General features: G+C 41.7%; 1 long non-coding RNA gene across 1 annotated transcript; it reads right to left on the bottom strand.

The window, feature by feature from the left end:
* Positions 1–295: 295 nt before the first annotated feature.
* On the bottom strand, positions 296–15,890 carry LOC141050862 (uncharacterized). The gene is made up of 3 exons (XR_012220544.1): positions 15,754–15,890; positions 10,172–10,376; positions 296–2,838 (listed from the first exon to the last, which is right to left on the bottom strand). It is a non-coding gene; the product is annotated as an uncharacterized lncRNA (long non-coding RNA).
* Positions 15,891–16,777: the final 887 nt, after the last annotated feature.

Here is a 16,777-nt window from a genome sequence, read left to right as displayed (position 1 = left end):
AAGAGATGAATTTACTTGAAATAAATTATTTTAGAAAGGAATAACCGAAAGTTCTCTGAGCCAATCAGAATCAGCATATGGTAGGAAAATGACCGTCACTAATGACCAAGCACTAAACCATTTGACTGCAGGCACCTGGCGCTAAGCTAGTTGATACTAGGCCTGAGCATTAAGCCAGAGGGCATCCTGGAATATACAATTATACATTTTACCATGTCGCCCTTCCAAGCAGAAGAGATTTGAACCATTAAACCACATGAAAATACAGTAATAGGTTGTAAACCAATTTATGCTAAATAACAGTAATTAAAGCACTAGGATGTAGAGAACAAGTAAATAACTCACTATTAAACCACTGAGGTTATGTGATTGGACAGGTATGTGCTGAATGTTTGCCTTTTCTGATTTGGCTTGTATCCTAAGTCACACTACAAGACTCGTTAAAGGGTTGATTGTGACTTGTAGGATCGCTACTACCAATAGGTGGCGCTGTAGAGTAAAAGTCCTCTTTCTTTCAGAAGAGGCAATTTGCATATGCCTTTTGTAGTAAGTCATACATATTGCAAGGTTTGCATTCAGGCTCGAAATGGCCCATAGGAGAACAGGTGAATCCTCTGGTGGGCCCCTCAGCAGAAGTGGGCACCACTTTATATGAGCAGTAGTTAGCACAATATACTTAATCTACTGTGTGCACACAGAGGCAACATCTTTAATTTAACAAATTACTCAATTATTATATAGAAGCATAGCTAAATTTGTGAATGAGGGTAATTAAATATTTACATATAGCTAAACAGTAGGCCCCCAGAGTCAATGTTATTGGTGGGCCCTTGGCACCTCTGTCTGACACTGTTTGCATTTGACACCAAATAGTTTATCCCAGTCTTTACATGTCTACAGTGAATTTGCTTGTGACTTACAATTTAGAGAGTGTGTGTATACACAATCATGAGGAAAACTAGGTACACCCTCTTTGAAATATATGGCTTTACATAACATCACATACAAAAGCGTATGTGAAAAATTGTGTACATCCTTTCTGCTTCTATAGCAATTAAGACTGTAAATGCCCTTGATTAAATGTTCATCAGTAAGTTTGATCACTTCTATAAAAGCAGACGTTTTGGTAGTTTTCTGGTCTGGAGCATTCATGTTAATACAATGCCAAGCTAAAAAAGATACCATATAAGAAATTGCTGCAAACTAGAAAGGGTTAGTGTATGTGCACACGCTGCGGATTGGGGTGCGGATTTGGCCGCGCAGATTTTGTAAAATCCGCAGGTAAATCTGCAGGTCAAAAGACCTGCGGTTTTACCTGCGGATTAGCCTGCGGTTTTGCCCTGCGGTTTTTCATCTCCACAATGGAGGAGATGGCAAACCGCAGCGGAATCCGCAGAAAGAATTGACATGTCAATTCTTTCTGCGGTTTAGAAACCGCAGGAAAACCGCGAGGAAAAATCTGCACCGCCTGCACTGCGGTTTTTAATATCCATAGGATATTATGGTACTGTACACCGCAGCAAAAACTGCTGCAAATCCGCAGCGGCCAAATCCGCTGCGGAACCGCAGCAGAATCCGCAGCGTGTGCACACACACCCTTACAAGGCCATTTACAAACAATTGGGATTACATCATTGTGAAGTGAGAAATATTTTTCATCTGAAGAAAAAAAAAACATAATAATTGACATTTCCCAGTAGTAGATATCCTAGAAAATACACCCCATGATCAGACTATGCAATGCTGAGAGAAATTGCAAAAAAATTCCAAGAGCTGCAGCTCATAATCTAAAAGCCTCACTTAGCATGTAAATGTTCAAGTTCATGACAGTACTATTAGAAAATGACAGAACAGACTGAAAATCTTGTAAGGCAGTGTTGCCAAAAGAATTCTGGAAGGAACAATGTCCTTTGGACAAACAAGACCAAAATAGAGATGTTTCACCACCATGCCCTGCACCACATTTTGCAAAATCTAAATACAAGCATATAATAACAAACAACTCATACCAACTCTCAATGTAGACAAAACTTAGCTCGTCATCTTTCCTCCATAACACCTAACTTCCCTATCCGATTTATCTACAGTTGTATGTAAAAGTTTTGGCACCCCTGGAGGTGGCAGGATGTGGTAATAGCTTGGATGTGTGTTTTGAAGGACAGGGCTCAAAATGCAGACTTTAAATGAAGGTACTTATTATTAAGGGAAAAAGAAATCCAAACCTACAGGGCCCTGTGTGAAAAGTGATTGCCCCCGGGCCCCTAAATCTACTAACTGGTTGGCACCCTTAGCAGCAACAACTGCAATCAAGCGTTTGTGATAACTGAAAATGAGTCTTTTACAACACTCATCTGTGGCTCACTCATCCTTGCAGAATTGTTGTACAGTAATTCAGCCACATTGGAGGGTTTCTGAGCACACCATCTCAATCAGATTAAGGTCAGGATTTTGACTAGGCCACTCCAAAGTCTTAATTTTGTTTTTCTTAAGCCATTCAGAGGTGGACTTGCTGGCATGTTTTGGATCATTGTCCTACTGCATAACCCAAGTGCGCTTCAGCTTGAGGTCACAAACAGATGGCCGGACATTTTCCTGCAGGACTTTTTTGTAGATAGCAGAATTCATTATTCAATTTACCACAGCAAGTCTTCCAGATCCTGAAGCAGCAAAACAGCCTCAGACCATCACATTACCACCACCATTTTTTACTGTTGATATGATGTTCTTTTTCTGAAATGCTGTGTTACTTCTACGCTAGATGTAGTGGGACACACATCTTCCAAAAGGTTCAACTTTTGTCTCGTCAGTCCACAGAGTATTCTTTTCCAAAGTTTTATTCTTTTTCAAAACAAAACAAAGCAAGACAATAACATCGAGTCATTAATTGACGCAACAGACGATAGATCATACAAAATCAAGTGCAAGCGCAAACATAGCGATCGAAGTAATGGATAAAGTACAATAAACTGTATGTCACAAATCAAGTTGAGGGACCACTTTGTTAAATAAAAATCCTACCAAACTCATACTAATGGGGGAGGGAAGACATGGCCCCATACAGACCATTTATTGAAGAATTTGTTGAAGTGATCATTATGAAGAGCGAATTGTAGCTCATGTGATCTATGTTGATTGATCAGTTTAATTATGTCATTAGAACTAGGTAAAAAATTGGATTTCCAATGGTATGCTATGGTGTTCTTCGTGACGAGACATGCAGAATATCCCCTTTTTGGCCGCATCCTCTCCAACAAAGTGGGGAGTTTGAGGAACCTATGTGAGCCAGTCTGCTGAGAGTGTAATACCATCTGGAGATAGTTTTATAGTGGGTCTCCTGTAGTGGGATGGACATTACAGATTGGTAAGCTGAAGAAAGAGCGTCCTCCCAACTTTCAGCAGAGAATGAAGAGTTGAGATCCTTCTCCCAACTCAACATTGAGGGATTTTTAACCCCTTCACCCCCAAGGGTGGTTTGCACGTTCATGACCGGGCCAATTTTTACAATTCTGACCACTGTACCTTTATGAGGTCATAACTCTCGAACGCTTCCATGGATACCGGTGATTCTGACATTGTTTTCTCGTGACATATTGTACTTCATGTTTGTGGTAACATTTCGTTCAAATAACTTGCGTTTATTTGTGAGAAAAACGGAAATTTGGCGAAAATTTTGAAAATTTCGCAATTTTCCAACTTTGAATTTTTATGCCCTTAAATCACAGAGATACGGCACACAAAAAACTTGATAACTAACATTTCCCACATGTTTACTTTACATCAGCACAATTTTGGAACCAAAATTTTTTTTTGTTAGGAAGTTATAAGGGTTAAAAGTTGACCAGCGATTTCTCATTTTTACAACACCATTTTATTTTTAGGACCACATCACATTTGAAGCCACTTTGAGGGGTCTATATGATAGAAAATACCCAAAAGTGACACCATTCTAAAAACTGCACCCCTTAAGGTGCTCAAAACCACATTCAAGAAGTTTATTAACCCTTTAGGTGCGTCACAGGAATTTTTTTGAATATTTAAAAAAAAATGAACATCTAACTTTTTTTCATAAAAAAAATACTTCAGGTTCAATTTTTTTTATTTTACCAAGGGTAACAGGAGAAATTGAACTGCAAAAGTTATTGTGCAATTTGTCCTGAGTACGCAGATACCTGATATGTGGGGGGGAACGACTGTTTCGGCGCATGGCAGAGCTCAGAATGGAAGGAGCGCCGTTTGACTTTTTCAATGCAAAATTGGCTGGAATTCAGATTGGACGCCATGTCACGTTTGGAGAGTCCCTGATGTACCTAAACAGTGGAAACCCCCTACAAGTGACCCCATTTTGGAAACTAGACCCCCCAAGGAACTTATCTAGATATGTGGTGAGAACTTTGAACCCACAAGGGCTTTACAGAAGTTTATAACGTACAGCGGTACAATTAAAAAATCATATTTTTTCCACAAAAATGATCTTTTCACCCCAATTTTTATTTTCCCAAGGGTAGCAGGACCCTAAAAGTTATTGTGCAATTTGTCCTGAGTACGCTGATACCCCACATGTGGGGGTAAACCACTATTTGGGCGCATGGCAGAGCTCGGAAGGGAAGCAGCGCCATTTGACGTTTTTGGCTGGAATTGAGATCGGACACCATGTCGCGTTTGGAAAACCCCTGATGTACCAAACAGTGGAAACCCCCCACAAATGACACCATTTTGGAAAATAGACCCCCTAAGGAACTTATCTAGATGTGTGGTGAGAACTTTGAACCCCCATGGGCTTCACAGAAGTTTATAACATAAAGCCATACAATTAAAAAATCATATTTTTTCAACAAAAATGATCTTTTCACCCTCAATTCTTATTTTTCCAAGGGTAACAGGACCCTAAAAGTTATTGTGCAATTTGTCCTGAGTACGCTGATACCCCACATGTGGGGGTAAACCACTATTTGGGCGCATGGCAGAGCTCGGAAGGGAAGCAGCGCCATTTGACGTTTTTGGCTGGAATTGAGATCGGACACCATGTCGCGTTTGGAAAACCCCTGATGTACCAAAACAGTGGAAACCCCCCACAAATGACACCATTTTGGAAACTAGACCCCCTAAGGAACTTATCTAGATGTGTGGTGAGAACTTTGAACCCCCATGGGCTTCACAGAAGTTTATAACATAAAGCCATACAATTAAAAAATCATATTTTTTCCACAAAAATGATCTTTTCACCCTCAATTCTTATTTTTCCAAGGGTAACAGGACCCTAAAAGTTATTGTGCAATTTGTCCTGAGTACGCTGATACCCCACATGTGGGGGTAAACCACTATTTGGGCGCATGGCAGAGCTCGGAAGGGAAGCAGCGCCATTTGACGTTTTTGGCTGGAATTGAGATCGGACACCATGTCGCGTTTGGAAAACTCCTGATGTACCAAAACAGTGGAACCCCCCACAAATGACACCATTTTGTAAACTAGACCCCCCAAGGAACTCATCTAGATGTGTGGTGAGCACTTTGACCCCCCAGTGCTTCACAGAAGTTTACAACGCCCGGGCGTGAAAATAAAAAATTCGTATTTTTTCCACAAACATGATCTTTTAGTCACCATTTTTTTATTTTCCCAAGGGTACCAGGAGAAATTGGACCCCAAAAGTTGTTGTCCAATTTGTCCTGAGTACGCTGACACCCCATATGTGGGAGAAAACTACTGTATGGACACACGTCGGGGCTCGGAAGGGAAGCAGTGACGTTTTGGAATGCAGACTTTGATGGAATGGTCTGCGGGTGTCATGTGCGTTTGGAGAGCCCCTGATGTACCTAAACTATTGAAACTCCCCACAAGTGACCCCATTTTGGACACTAGACCCCCCACGGAACTTATCTAGATGTGTGGTGAGCACTTTGAACCCCCAAGTGCTTCACAGAAGTTTATAACACTCGGATGTGAAAATAAAAAAATCATTTTTTTCCACAAAAATGATATTTTTGCCCCCAATTTTTTATTTTCCTAAGGGTAACAGGAGAAATTGGACCCCAAAAATTGTTTTTCAATTTGTCCTGAGTAGGCTGCTACCCTACATGTGGGGGTAAAACACTGTTTGGGCGCATAGCAGAGCTTGGAAGGGAAGGAGCACCATTTGACTTTTTCAACTCAGAATTGGCTGGAATTGAGATCAGACGCCATGTTGCATTTGGAGAGCCCCTGATGTGCCCAAACAGTGGAAACCCCCAATTCTAACTCCAACCCGAACCCCAACACGCCCCTAACCCTAGCCCTAACCCTAGCCCTAACCCTAGCCCTAACCCTAGCCCTAGCCCTAACCCTAGCCCTAACCCTACCCCAACCCTACCCCAACACACCCCTAGCCCTAACCCTAATGGAAAAATGGAAATAAATACATTTTTTTTATTTTATTATTTTTCCCTAACTAAGGGGGTGATAACGGGGGGTTTGATTTACTATTTATGGCGGTTTTTATGTTTGGCGGCTGTCGCACGCTAAAAGACGCTTTTTATTGTAAAAATAGTTTTTGCATCACCACATATTGAGAGCTATAATTTTTCCTTATTTTGACCCACCGAGTCATGTGAGGTCTTATTTTTTGCGGGACGAGTTGACGTTTTTATTGGTACCATTTTCGGGCACGTGAAATTTTTTGATCGCTTTTTATTCCGATTTTTGGGACGCAGAATGAACAAAAACCAGCGTTTCATGAATTTCTTTTGGGGGGGGTGCGTTTACACCGTTCCGCGTGCGGTAAAATTGATAAAGCGGTTTTATTCTTCGGGTCAGTACGGTTACAGCGATACCTCATTTAGGTCGTTTTTTTATGTTTTTGTCGGTTTTATGCAATGAAAACTATTTTATATAAAAAATAATTATTTTTGCATCGCTTTATTCTGCGAGTTATAACTTTTTTAATTTTTCGCTGATGATGCTGTGTGGCGGCTTGTTTTTTGCGGGACAAGATGACGTTTTCAGCGGTACCATGGATATTTATATGCGTCTTTTTGATCGCGCGTTATTGCACTTTTTGTTTGGCGGTATGATAATAAATCATTATTTTTTGCTTCGTTTTTTATTTTTATTTTTTAAGGGGTTCGCTAAAGGGGTTAACTAATGGGACAGTTTTATAGGGCAGGTCGTTACGGATGCGGCGATACCTAATATATGTACTTTTATTGTTTTTTTTTTTTTTATTATTTTCAAAAAATGAATTTATTGGGGAATATTTTTTTTTTTTTTTACTAATTTATTTGGCGATTTTTTTAAATTTATTTTTACACTTTTTTTTAATTTTTTTTTTACTTTATTACATAGTCCCAGGTGGGACATCACTGTCCTGTGACAGATCGCTGATCTGTCACATCACAGATCACTGTGACAGATCAGCAATCTGTCACAGGCAGTGCACAAGGCTTCCTCATGCCTGCGCTTTGCAGGCACTGAGGAAGCCAGCTTCCCCAGGCCCCCGAAGGCCCCCGTCGCCATCTTGGATTCGGGGGCCTGGAGGAAAGGAGCCCCCCGCAGCAGCGCTGCACATTGCGCTGCCGTGGGGGGCTCAGGGAAGCACGGAGGGAGCCCCCTCCCTGCCGATGCTTCCCTTTAACCCCCGGTACACCGCGATCGTGTTTGATCGCGGTGTGCAAGGGGTTAACGTGTCGGAGGCGGTCCGTGACCGCCCCTGACACGTAGTGCCGGGTGTCAACTGTGATAATCAGCTGACACCCGGCCGCGATCAGCGGCGCTCACCACGTGGGCGCCGCTGATCGCGGTAGACGTACTATCCCGTCCCCGGTCATACGGGCCCGGGTACCGTGGACGGGATAGTACGTCTCATGTCAGGAAGGGGTTAAGTAATAATGTGTCGTTATTAACATTATCATATATGAAGCTATGGCTCCAAAAGATCTGATGTTCATGATTGTTCAATAACTTTACAGATGCTTCAGAGAAATTGAATTTTAGGTCCAGAAAGGATTGTATGGTGTCTTTGAGGATTTGGTACTCTAGGAAAGAAGATGAGGAAATATTATATTTTCTCTTGAGAAAAAGAAAACTCGAGAATTTGTTTTCGTGGAAGATGTCTCTTAGTTTGAAAATATTGGAATCTGCCCAGATAGGAGACAGAGTACGGTTGACGAGATTTGCTATGAAGGTAAGGGGGAGTTTTTTTTTTATTTCAATTTCCTTAATTTTTAGTCTTGTTTTTGAGAACTTATTCCAGGCTGTAGCACTGGCCTGGAAGATTGGGTGAGCAATCGTGTTGGGGAGGTTATTGGTAATAGTTTTGATAAGTATGGCTTTGGGGTGTACATTGTTATTCAGAGTAGTTTCCAAATCAAGCCAGGCTGGGCTGTGAGAATTATTTAGCCAGTGAGCACTCTGTTTGATTAAAAGCGTGTTATAGTGAGCTGTGATATTTGGTATGCAAATGCCTCCGTGTGTTTTTATATAACATTTGTGTTGCAACTCTTGGCTTCTTATGGCCCCATATAAAGGAATTTATCTGTGATTGCATGCTCGTAAGGTGAATAGAAAATATTGGGAAAGGAAGACATCTAAGTATGTGAAGAAGTTTAGGAATAGTGAACATTTTCATAGTCAAGACCTTCCCCCACCAGGTTAAGGGTTTAGTTTTGTAGGTGGCATTGTCTTTATTGATTATTTCAGTCATTTTATTAAGATTGGATTTGACTATCTGTGTGAGGTTTTTGGAGATGAGTATACCTAGGTAGGGAAGAGTTTTATTGGTCCAATTAAGAGAAGTAACTGTTTTGATATAAGAGACTGATTTTTCATTAACGTTAATCGGGAGAATATATGATTTTTGGTGGTTAATTTTAAAGTTAGATATGGCAGAGAATTGGTCAATTTCAAGGATAGTTTCAGGGATGGAGATGCAGGGGTCCGTAAGAGTAAGGAATAAGTCGTCGGCATAGAGGCTAATTTTATATTGGCAGTTTTGCGTGTCTATACCTTTGATAGGATGGTTTTTAATTCATTCTGCTAGGGGCTTCATGGCAAGATTGAAAAGGAGAGGAGAAAGGGGGCAACCTTGCCTAGTGCCGGTTTTTATGAGGAATGTGTCAGATACATGGTTATTGCAAACTACTCTGGCTTTGGGGGATGAGTAAAGAGCCATTATGGAGGTTACTATTGAATCATTGAATCCAAATTTAGTTAGAGTTTCTCAAAGGAAAGGCCAGCTTAATCTATCGAATGCTTTTTCTGCGTCGAGCGATATTAAAGTCATAGGGTGTTTGGTAGCATTGGCCCATTTTATGGAGTTTATCAGTCTCCTTGTGGCATCTGCTGGTTGCCTTCCTTTGATAAAGTCCCACTGATCATTGTGAATAAGCCTAGGGAGAATGGAGCTAAGCCTGTTCGCTAGAATTTTACAATATAATTTAACATCAGTGTTAAGGAGGGATATGGGTCTAAAATTCTCGATAGCCTCTGGATCTCCTTTGTTTTTAGGTAGAACTGAGATGGAAGCTTCCAACATCTCAGAGGGAAATTGACCTGTATTGGAAGCATGGATAAAGGCCAAGGTGAGGTGAGGTGAAAGGATAGTGTTGAAAGCTTTATCATACGTATTGGTGAACCCGTCGAGGCCTGGAGATTTGTGGAGGTCGAGCTTGTTGATGGCTTCCTCAATTTCTGATTTGTCTATTGGGGCGGATAAGAGCGAAAGGTCATTTTCAGAAAGAAGGGGGAGGTTAATAGATGAGAGGTAATTGGCAATTTCTGCTGTATTCTGAAGCGAAGATGTGGGGTTGGTATTTAAGTTGTAGAGATTGGCATAAAATTTTGCGAATTCATTTGAAATCTCTTGAGGATGGCAAATTTTGGAGTTATCTACAAGAGATTTGATTCTGTTTATTTTACTTTGAATTCTGCTATTTTTAATTTTGTTGGCCATGTATTTTGTGGGCTTGTTTAGAGAGGTATAGTAATTGAATTTGGATGATCTCACTGCGGCTTCATAGGGGGCCTGAATTAGATTCCTAAGGTCAATTCTGAGTTTTGATAGGTCCGATTGATGTTGTGGTGATGGCGAGGGCAAACCGATTATAATGTTCTCTATTTTCCGAATTGATTTTTGGATATTGGAAATTTTTAGGCTATTTTCCTTTTTGTTCTTAGAGGAAATCTCTATTAGGATACCACTTACCACTGCCTTGTGAGCACACCAATTTGTTAGCGGACTGGTGTCTTCTGGCTTGTTCTCATTAAAATAGTTGTTGATGGGGTTATTGACAATGTTGGCGTTACATCTCTGAAGTTTGGTATTTCTTAGCGGAGGACCTAGAAATTTTTTTCCAATAACCGGTGCATGGTCGGACATTGTTATGTGGCCAATAGAGACATCTTCAAATCTGGTAAGAGAAAAAACATCAGAAACGATGAGGTCGATTCGCGATGCGGATTGGTGGGTATTGGAGAAATGTGAAAATTCTACCGAAGAAGAATTTAGGCATCTATAAGTGTCGAACAGCTCATTTTTATCAAGCCAAGTGTTTAGGTTATCAGTAATGGGTCTAGATAGTGAAGATGAGTCTATCGTGCTGTCTGGGGTGAGGTTAAAATCGCCCAGGAGATACAGATCTCCTCTCCTCACAGATGATACCTTTTTCATCAAGTTATTGAGAAACTTATGTTGGCCTCTATTGGGTGCGTACAAATTGACTAGTGTGCAGACCTGATTATTCAATTTGCAAACTAATATGTGGAACCTACCCTCCTCGTCACCATGTTCCTCTAAGGCCTCGAAGGGGATAGATCCATTAATCAGCGTTATAACCCTTGCTTTCTTGCTAGAGTTGCAAGACTCATAAATATGAGGATACTTGCTGTGTTGAAAGTATGGGTGGTTGTCTCTGAGGAACTTCGACTCTTGAACACATGCAATGTCAACACGTGCATTTATCAACTCTCTCCAAAAAGTGTGTCTTTTCTTAGGGCTGTTTAAGCCTCTAACATTGTAAGATAAGAATTTAAGACTCATATCTGAGGAACGACAGAGACGGACCACTGATATGAGGAGAGAGCTGGTAAATGGTTTAGGTTGGAAGCTAATAAAGCAACTAGACCAATTAATGAAAAGAAATAACTATCAAATGTTATTTCAACTTTTGCTTCAAATTATATATAACGGAACAATTTAAACTGTAAAACTGTTCAAGTAGTTCAAAGCAAAGAAACTACCTCTATAATATCGGGGGTAATTCCGTGAACTAGAATAGGAGGAACCTCCATTATAAGAGACTACAGGCCTGAGTACCTGTGGAAAAAAAAAAGGTTAATAAGCAGGCAGGCTGTGTATAATTAGATCAATTATTATGCCTGGAATGACTATTGCTAATTGAATCCAAGAAATCAGCTCCTTCCTCTGGAGTGAAGATGGGGATCGTTCTCCCTCTATAGTTCACCAGCAATTTGACGGGAAAACCCCATTTATAGGGTATGTCCTTGTCTCGAAGGGCTGCAGTTATATTATGAAAGGACCGACGTAGTTCCAGCGTTTCCTTGGTTAGATCCGGGAAAACTTTGAGATCTTTGTATGGGTCAGCGAAGAATTTGCTGGTCTTGAGATAATTTAGGATCCTTTCCTTAGTTTGATAGAAATGGACTCTAAGAATTGTGTCTCTTGGAAGTTTCTGAGAAATTTTTGGCGGGCGAGGGAGCCTGTGTGCTCTATTATCAAGTCCGATTCGGATAGGTCAGGGATGGCTAGTTTGAAAATTTCTTGGATATGACTTGTAAGATTTTCTTGGAGGATGTTTTCGGGGATTCCCCGGATTTTAATATTATTCCTCCGTCCTCTATCCTCTAGGTCAGCCATTTTGACTCTCAGTTTTTGTACTTCGGCTGATAAGTATTGAATGTCGACTGAGGACTCCTTCAACTTTCGTTCAAGTTTGCACAGTCTTTCTTCATGATTGGCTAGTTGCCTGTCGATGGTCTCACAATATTTTTTAAAGTTATTATCCATTTTTTGGCTTAATAGCTCAAAATTTTTGTTCATAGAATTAAACAGTTTACTGAGCATGTCTTGTCTGGGGTCTTGAGGGCTAGCAAATTGCTGAGATGGTGGATGGTCAGGTCCTGGATCCAGAGCAGATTTTTCAGGTCTAAATTTGGTTTTAGCGGGAGTTGGATTAGGTGATGTGTCGCTTGACACTCCTTCGGAGTCTGAGATCTCCTCTTGATTTGAGCAAGATTCGGCCCGAACTACTGGAGTTCTCCTTTTTTTGTTGTAGGAGGTATCCATAGTTTCCGCTGAATAATATGTTGATATCTGTTTCGAATTAGGGGTATTGAATTGAGAAGACAGATTTGTTCTTCTAGTTTGACCTGAAGTAAGAGGAAGGTCCCTTGTAGGAGACCTGGATCTCAATGGACTTGAGGTATTGTCTTGTGGACTAGTTTGATGCCTGTTCCAGGAGGAAATTTCCATCTTTCGTTGATTTTGTGACTTGGGAAGAGATGGAGTAGAGTGTTTACCTTTGGACTTGGAATTGCTCATAGTGGTAATAAAATTGCGTTGAAATGGAGAAACAGAAATATAAAAGATTTTGCGGCGTCGCAGTAGCGATCTCAAATGGAGTCGCACAGAAATTGTAATGCGGTAAAGTCTCCGTGGGGATTTTTAGTGCGATACCAAAGGATTGCGATGAGGAAGGAAGACTTAGTAAAGTCTTGTTTGAGGACACTTGGTTCCACTGAGTCTCGATAGGGAACTTGCGAACAGAGTCAGGGTCTAGTGGATACCAAATAGGGACGCTTGCGTCTCCAGCAGTAAGAGAGATTGCAGGGGGATCGCGGAACCTCGCAAAGGTAGGTCGCAGCTGCGTCCCGATTATGGAGCTTGCAGAAGGTCACAACTGCGACCCGATTTACGGAGCTTTGTGGCAAAAGAGGGCCTCTCTGCTTACTAATCAGTCCCGTTCTGTGTCCGCAGTCCTGATGTGTCTGCAGGATGCTGATGGTGTGTGGTCTGGACCAAGAGGGCCTGTATTCTCAGCTCTGGTCAGAGTTGTGATGAGGCTGACAGCTCTGGAAGTTAAGTCGGTCGCTACCAGCTACTTTAGCCCCTGGCTTTGCGACCTAGCAGCAGGTTTTAGGCCTCAATCCTCTTTGGTGCCCCGGAAGATCAGAGGTCGATTTTTACCGGGCCTGAAGTGATCTCTTGGGTGTCAAAAGAGTGTTATGCACAGATTTAGCGCTGAATGGCCTGTTTTAGCCGCTGTGGAAGTCAGATTAGGGAGGTATACTCTCCAGAGCTCCAAAACCTACATCCACCTCATGTGGGATCTAGGCCATGCCCCTCAGTCCACAGAGTATTCTCCCAAAAGTCTTGGAGATCATGAAGATGTTTTCTGACAAACCTGAGACGAGCCTTTATGTTTTTATTGCTCAGCAGTAGTTTTCGTCTTGGAGCTCTACCATACAGGCAATTTTGCCAGTCTCTTTCTTACGATGGAGTCATGAACACTGGCCTTAACTGAGGCAAGTGAGGCCTGCATTATTTAGCATGTTGTTGTTGGGTTCTTTGCGACCTCTTGGAAGCGTCATCGCTGCACTCTTTGGTCAGCCAGCCAGTCATGGGAAGGTTCACCACTGTTCAATGTTTTCGCCATTTGTGGATAATGACTCTCACTGTGGTTCGCTTTAGAAATGGCTTTATAACCTTTTCCAGACTGATAGATCTCAATTACCGTATAAACTCGTGTATAAGCCGACATTTTCAGCCCATTTTTTGGGGGCTGAAAGTTCCCCTCTCGGCTTATACACGAGTCATATACCTTTGGGGTCAGCAGGGGAGGGGGAGCAGGGGTGTCACAGATCATACTTACCCCCCCTGGCACAGTCTCTGCAGCCCCCCCGCTTCTCCACGGTCTCCCTTTCTGCCTTCAGCGGTCACATGGTACCGCTCATTAAACTCATGAGTATGCGCATATTCATGAGTGTAATGAGCGGTATCACATGACCGCTGAAGGCAGGAAAGGAGACCGTGGAGAAGCAGGGCTGCAGAGACCACGCCAGGAGGGGGTAAGTATAGCGATATTCACCTGTCCGGGGTCGTCCATCGCTGCTCACCGATGTCTGCTGCATCCCGTGTCAGTGACGTTTAGCCAGCAGAGGGCGCAGTGACTTGGGGGGCATATTCTATGGGGCAGCATATGGGGGCATATTCTATGGGGCAGCATATGGGGGCATATTCTATGGGGCAGCATATGGGGGCATAGTCTATGGGGCAGCATATGGGGGCATAGTCTATGGAGCTGCATATGGGGGCATATTCTATGGATCTGCATATGGGGGCATAGTCTATGGAGCAGCATATGGGGGCATATTCTATGGAGCAGCATATGGGGGCAGCATATGGGGGTATATTCTATGGGGCAGCATGTGAAGGCATAATCTATGGAGTATTTCATAGGGGCATAATCTATGGAGCATCTTATTGGGGCATAATCTATAGAGCATCTTATAGGGGCATAATCTTTGGAGCATCTTATGGGGCATAATCTATGAAGCATTTTATGGGGCATAATCTATGGAGCATCTTATGGGGGCATAACCTATGGAGCATCTTATGGGGCCATAACCTTTATGGAGCACTATATGGGGCATATTATTCTATGGAGCATATTATGGGGGCATTACTAACCTTTGTGCAGCATTATATGGGGTGTATTTTGTATGGAGCATCTTATGGGGCCCATCATGAACTGTATGGAGCATTATATGGGGCTCCTGATTCAATATGGATATTCAAAAACATTTAACGCACTGATGTCTCAATTACTTTTACTTTTATTGGCATCTATTTTTATTTTAGAAATTTACCAGTAGCTGCTGCATTTTCCACCCTAGGCTTTTATGCGAGTCAATAAGTTTTCCCAGTTTTTTGTGGCAAAATTAGGGGGTTGGCTTATACACGGGTCGTCTTATACACGAGTATATACGCTACTTTGTTTCTCATTTGCTCCAGAATTTTTTCAGATCGTGGCATGATGTCTAGTTTTTGAGGATCTTTTGGTACTATTCAAGTGATTTCTTCATTGAGAACAGGTGTGGCAGTAATCAGGCCTGTGTGTGGCTAGGGAATTTGAATTTAGATTCCCAAAGGTGTGATAAATCACAGTTAATTTATATTTTGGGAGGAAGGGGGTCAATCACTTTTTCACACACGGCCTTGTAGGTTTGGGTTTCTTTTTTCCCTTCATAATATAGTCCTTCATTTAAAAACTGCATTTTGTGTTTACTTGTGTTATCTTTGTCTAATATTTAAATTTCTTTGGTGATCTGAAACATGTAAGTATGACAAACATGCAAAAGAATGGGAAATCAGGAAGGGGGTAAACAATTTTTCACACAACTGTATTTCTTGAGAAGTGATCTGTGAAACACATTATGAATCTTGCAAGTAGGTGGTAAAGCAAGGAAAGACGTTACTGGATTAACGGTGGCAACTATTTTACCAATTTCCAAGAAGGAACCTTCAACTTAATGTTCTTCAAGGACAACCACACCAAATCACCAACACTCAGATCCGGACTCACCAAGTGTTGCTGATCAGCCATACTCTTATAGTCTCATCCTCCTTAAATTATTAACACCTTGCCACACTGATATATCAGACTAAGAAAACCGTTCCTTCTCGGGTACTCCTGAAGAACGATTCCTATTGAAGGAAGGAGCAGAATTGAGGATGAAAAACATATGCTCTGAAGAATGAGTACTTACCAGTAGATTCATGAGAATGGTTATTCATTGCAAACTCAGCTAGAGGTAAATAAGAAACCCAATTCTCCTGATTTTTGGACACAAAGTATCTAAGATACGTCTCAAAATTCTGGTTCACTTGTTCAGGTTGCCCATTAGACTGTGGATGAAAGGCAGAAGAAATGAAAGATGAAAGTGAGCACAAAATACTTTCCAAAATTTGGAAATAAATTTAACCTCTCGGTCAGAAACAATATCAGATGGAATCCAATGGGGTCTTAGAACGTGTGCATGTACGGCACGCAGCTACATATTCCCGAACATCCTGGTGAACCCTAGACCACAAAAAATGATAAATAAAAAGATCTGTGGTGACTTTACTACTAGGATACTAGTGTGCCCAGCGAGGACCAAATCATGATGTTTTTTCAAAACTTTAAGACTGAAGTTTATAGGGACAAACAGTTTACCTGATGGACAGGCAGCAGGGGCGTCCCCCTGAGCCTGTACAACATCCTCCAGATCAGAAGATATAGTAGCGATAACTACACTTTTGTGTACTATAGGGATGGCTTGCAATTACTTCCTCCCCCAGGAAAACAATGAGGTAAAGCATCTGCCTTAATGTTCTTATTCCCGGGCCTAGAAGTCCCACCAAAGTTGAATATGATAAAGAATAATGACCATCTTGCTTGTCTAGGTGTCAGATGAACCAGACAAACAAGGGAAGACTGACAAGAATAAATGAAAACTGCAATCATATAAGATACATTCACCATACAACAGAGTGGAACACAAGGGAGGTATAGGAAGGTGAAACCAAATGGGAGAGCAACACATCATCATGTAGCAATTTCAGATATTGATAATGTGTTGCCCTCTATGCACTGAAGATGGCACATTCCCTGAGTTTTTCCAGCAAGATGGTGCACCACCACATTATGGGTGCCAGGTCCGAGTATTCATACATGGACAGTTTCCTGGAAAGTGGATTGGTCGTTGTGGGCCAGTTCAACGGCCACCAAGGTCTCCTGATCTGACCCCC

The sequence above is a fragment of the Dendrobates tinctorius genome, unplaced genomic scaffold (genome assembly GCF_039654945.1).
Source record: "Dendrobates tinctorius isolate UK_male_01 unplaced genomic scaffold, ASM3965494v1 ptg000154l, whole genome shotgun sequence".
Taxonomy (NCBI): domain Eukaryota; kingdom Metazoa; phylum Chordata; class Amphibia; order Anura; family Dendrobatidae; genus Dendrobates; species Dendrobates tinctorius.
Note: the sequence above shows the minus strand (reverse complement) of the source record. Positions and strands in the feature narration are given on the sequence as shown.